The sequence below is a fragment of the Cibotium barometz genome, chromosome 30 (assembly GCF_041138505.1).
Source record: "Cibotium barometz isolate CiBa-2024 chromosome 30, ASM4113850v1, whole genome shotgun sequence".
Taxonomy (NCBI): domain Eukaryota; kingdom Viridiplantae; phylum Streptophyta; class Polypodiopsida; order Cyatheales; family Cibotiaceae; genus Cibotium; species Cibotium barometz.
In genome coordinates, this window is record NC_141075.1 from 20,400,282 (window position 1) to 20,405,303 (window position 5,022).

The following is a 5,022-nucleotide window of genomic DNA, read 5'->3' on the forward strand; positions in this document are numbered from 1 at the left end:
GATGAAATCAGCAAGGTAAGATTCCAGAACAGATTCCATCATAACCTTCCATATGTCGTAGTTGTTCCCGTCCACGGTCCACCGGGAACGTGGGGAGTGTAGGGATCTTCACATGCCTCTCGGCCATCTCTAACAGATCTGCCATCACGGGGATGTAGTTTGAAAAAGGGTGGGTGGGTGGGTGGGAACAAAGAACTTACACCTGCAAGTGGTTGTCCAGTAAATCAGCCCGCCATCCTCTTGCGTCTCCTCTTCCCAAACAGTCCCGTACAGTCCACCAATTAGCAACACAACAGTCTCCCTCTTGCTCACACAAATCCCAAGAACAATTAAGAGCCTAGGGCTCTGATACCATGTCAGAATGCGCAGCGGAAGACTAACACACGTAGGAGACGCATCACCATCGAGCACCATGAACACCCCCAACAGGCACTGCAGCATCCCTCCATCGGGCTCCCATCTCCCAGTGAGCTGCCTCCCAAAATACCGGCCAGAGGAGATGACTATGACAAGGTGCCACTCTAGCCTATATATGGCTCTTCAACTTTCCATGCTTCCACTTATGGGATAATCCAAGGCACCTTCTAGCCATAGATCACACGCTCGAAATCGCCAACCTTCCAACACCCTCCCTCATTTCAAGCTCCGCAAGCCACCGAGGCGCAAGGGGGTCACCCAGGACCACACACGCTCCCGGGCTCTGATATCATGTCAGAATGCGCAGCGGAGATGATGACCAGATCTGGGAACATAAGAGCAAATGCAATGCAGAAAACAACAGCACAAGAGACAGAGAGAGATAGAGGCGTGTAACTTTGCTCTATATCCACAAAGAAGATCCCGAAGTGATACACAAGTGACAAGGGGCTGTGGGGCCATTTTATATGGCCCCCAAATAGCAATCGGCCTGCTGTAGGGCAGCCAACGGGACCAAATACTCCACGACCTGCTGAATGTATAGTTCGCCAGTAGCAGGGGGTGTCGGCCAGCATCAAGAAGGTCCACGACCTGTTGCCACTACAACTGCCTCCCATGCCACAGAAAAATAGGAAAAATGGAAAAAAAATACGGGGAGTGAGGAAAAATGATAAAACACCTACAAAGGGCGGGCACATCCACAACAGAGGCCTTGGTGTATATGTATAGACAAGAGATGACTTCTAACAGTAAGTTCATGAGACAATTGTATGCTTCTTTTGCAAACAAGCCCCTCATCGTGGTTACTTTTTCACAATATAGTCATTTTGATGCATGTGTGTGTGTGTGTGTGTGTCAGTCCCCTTAAGTAGACCGTGTTGGCATGGACTACAATAGAGACCTTGTTTTTGCATTTTGATGGAATTAAACCATCCTATTCTAGCATTTTTGATGGAATTTTGGTGAAATGAAAAAGAATTTACATTGCCAATATGGGCTGTGCCGACATGGGCTATCAAAGGCACTTTGTTTTTTATATATAATAGAATAAAACTTTCTTTTTTTTCTCTTTGATGGAATTTTGTTGTGTGTTTTGGTGAAATGTAATTTCGCCAATATGGACCACACTAGTAACAGGTTATTAAAGGGATCTTATTTTTGCACTTTTTTCGAATTAAAGCCTCTTTGTTTGGCTTTTTGATTGAATTTTGTTGTGTGTGTTTGATGAAAATGAATAAAATTAACATACCATGGGAACCCTCTCGTTTTGCATTTTGATGACATTAAACCCTCTTTGTTTTGCTAATTGATTAGATTACCATTTTTTTTTTGTAGCAAAGATGTTGTCGAGTCATCAAAGAGGGGGAGGTAGAAGGGGTAGAAGAGGGCCAAGACCAAGCAAGGTAGATTTGATTTTAGAGTCTTTGGAGGATAACATGGAAGACTCTAAAAATAATGAAAGAGTTGATGTGGGCATGGAAGATGATGAGGCTACATAGAACAACGAAGAAGAGAATTTGAATGAGCAAGAGGCAAGATTGTAAATTGTGTCCTATGTCTTGCGTCCGGAGGTGTTGAAAGAAGATAGAATCAGGGATGAGAGTTGCATTTTCATGTTCCAAGGTGAAGATATCCTTAAGAAGTTCAAAATAGTGAGTTGCTTTGAATGTCCTCCAATTTCGCTTTTTCGGATAATTCCATATGCTAAAATCAGAGGTTTGAAAGATATTTCTAGTTTGAAGATCATTTTTGGGAGAGAGGGTTATGTGCCAGAGAAAGGTGTCGTCATTGTTTTAGTATTGACATGTGACATAGGTGAAGCTTTAGTTAGTGAGGACATTATGGCAAGCTAGGATCCGATATGGCATGACATGAATAGGGACTTTGAGGAAGAGATAGCAACTCGACATAATCTTTGGATGCTTGCAAGGCGTATGCTTTATGTATGGGGATGAAACCACAGAACAATGGCATGGATGGAGGCAATATGGGAAAGATTTGCTAACAAAAGAGACAAGCATGTCTGAGTGTTGTCCACCATTATTGATCCTTAACGAGTTAGCGAGATTGCGCTTCTCTCATGATTACAAAGAATAAACTTGTAAGTACTTATCTTTTTCTTTGTTGTTTAAACTTGAGAGTCCTTACTTTTTTTATGTTGATTAAAGTATTGATGAAGAACTTTTTATCTTTTGATTGAAGTGTTGATGAAAAATTTTAAAGTGTTGGTGTTTTTGGATTGATGTAGCCTTAACATGCATACATTGGCTTGCCACCTCTTTGAGGGATGAATTAGTAAGCACAACCAACATTTGTTCCAACATTTGTTCGACAAATCCAAAAGATTATTTTTGAAAGAGTTACACTATGAGCATGTCAAGCTCATTGCAAAAATTTGGATGAAGTATACTAAGGGAGCTAAGCCTTGGTTTCCACTGACACACGGAGATACATGGACAGATTGGTATATAATGTAAGTTATTTAATGTTTATAAGACGTTTTCACATGTGTAACTTTACCATTTAAGATGTTTTCATATACAATAAGACAAGGGCATAAGCAAAAGCATCAAGTGTATGAATTGGATATTTTGTGTTGGTGATAACATAATGTGGTTTCCATAGGTTCAGTTCTTCAAAGATTTACATAAGAAGGTGGAACCAATGAGGTCTTCTTTGTCTAAGGAAGATTTGAGAAAGGCAGAGATTAAGGAAATGAATGAATCGACTAGAAAGTATAGTGATAGGATTGGAAAGGTAACTTTTTGCTTGTGACAACTTGGAAATCACATCTTTCAACAATATGCCTTGGTCTTTTTACTACTCCAGTATCTTATTTTTTGTTCTTTTTTCACTATTTTTAATGTGGATATATCTTGAATATTGTTGATTCTTCCCTTGGGAAAGAGTGATGGAAGAGAGTCTTGATACTGAAGTGGTGAGGTGAAAGCTTCGCCACATTGGAGAAGCTAAACTTGCTTGCAATGTGTGATATTTCCAATGAGACAAAGTTGTATTGGTTGTCTCTATTTGAGGCAAACAAAACTACTAAATCCATGTTTGCTCTTCCAAGAGGAGACCACAACTACAGAAAGTAAGCCTCTCTCTCTCTCTCTCTCTCTCTCTCTCTCTATTTTGAGTACTTTTTCATGTTGCAAAGAACATAGAATGAGTACATAAATAAACGAATCTCATATAATTTTAGAAATGTTGTCATTTTGTAGTTGGCTTTAAAGAGAGGTTGTGTTGGAGAAGATATTCTTGAAATCTCAAGATGTGCGTAAGGATTTCATCGACGTGCTTGGTGGAATTGTAGTTCATGATGAGTGCCTTTTTCTTGATTATTATATGAGGTGAGGATTGAGAAAAGAAAGTTCTTGTTTCAAATTGTCAGGCGTGTGGAGGGAAAGGAGAAGGGAACTAATCTCAAAAATCTAAGAAATCTTAACTTGATTTAGATGGCTACTTAGAGACTGGTGTACATGTATACTATTTTAGAGTGGTCGCTTATAGATAGCTCTGTGTTTGTTGTTGGTTATTTTCTAAGTTGCTCTTGGTAGTGTGTGTTTAAAATTATGCAAGTTTCTACTATTTTTGAAACAGAATGGACACATTATTGCTCTACCTCTAAGGGCTAGGCAATGGTTATCGATCACTTAATGAGGCTACCATAATGTATCCTCCTTACATGCGTTCCCTTTCAAAGTGGGAGTTAGGTAACTGTCCATGGTGGATCGATATGGATGGTGGTGAAGTACTAGAGAGAGAAAAGGAGAAGCATGCATAATTCAAGAAGGAGGTGAAACATGGTGGTAGGAGGGACACATCTATAGACTTGCATCTATAGACTTGCATGGTAGGATCATTGCATTTTCTTTTGGATACAAATTGACAATGATATGTATTGACTCTAGGCCTATGTATTGGTTTTGGTAGGTCATGAGAAACGTTGACATCAAGTTGAGGAACCCAACCTTTTAGAGGATAGGGAGCCTATTTATTCAGAGGATGATAGTTCTTTTCTTGGTAAGAAGCCATTCCATCTCATATGATCCTTAATTATATAGGTTTGGTGTAGTTGGTTCAAATGAGGTGACTCTTTCATTGTTTGTGTTTGGAAGGGAGTGCGGACAACACTCGCAAAGTGTTTCTAAGAAAAGAAGCACTTTTGTCTATGTTCTTAAAGCATAGCATGGATTCATTACCTGTTGGGATGGAGCATAAGCGTATAGCCATTGTTGGTGATTACATTTTCATAGGGGTAGATTTCTCAGGTAACAAGAAGAATATCACGTATACAGATATTCATGAGCATGTCATGAGATATTGGCCTCAAGGTAGAGAGTGTGTGAGGAAGGGAAAATGTTATTGGGAGATCGCTGCCCAATAACCTACTGAGTTTTCTCTAGTTATGCATGCAACATACACCAGTGTAATGCAGAAGAAATACACAAAAAAGAGTAGAAGACAAAGCATAAATACAGACACAAGAGATGAATACAATGAGAATACAATACCAAGAGATAAATCAGCATTGATGTATTACCAAAAAGAAGAAAAAGACTGATATACAAAGTAGACACTTGACTGATCAACCAGCCACCA

The 5,022-nt window shown here is 39.7% G+C and overlaps 1 long non-coding RNA gene across 1 annotated transcript; it reads left to right on the forward strand.

The window, feature by feature from the left end:
* The first annotated feature begins 1,998 nt into the window (after positions 1-1,998).
* Positions 1,999-3,768, forward strand: LOC147621254 (uncharacterized). Its single transcript, XR_015269883.1, has 4 exons — positions 1,999-2,518; positions 2,666-2,890; positions 3,043-3,511; positions 3,642-3,768. It is a non-coding gene; the product is annotated as an uncharacterized LOC147621254 (long non-coding RNA).
* Positions 3,769-5,022: the final 1,254 nt, after the last annotated feature.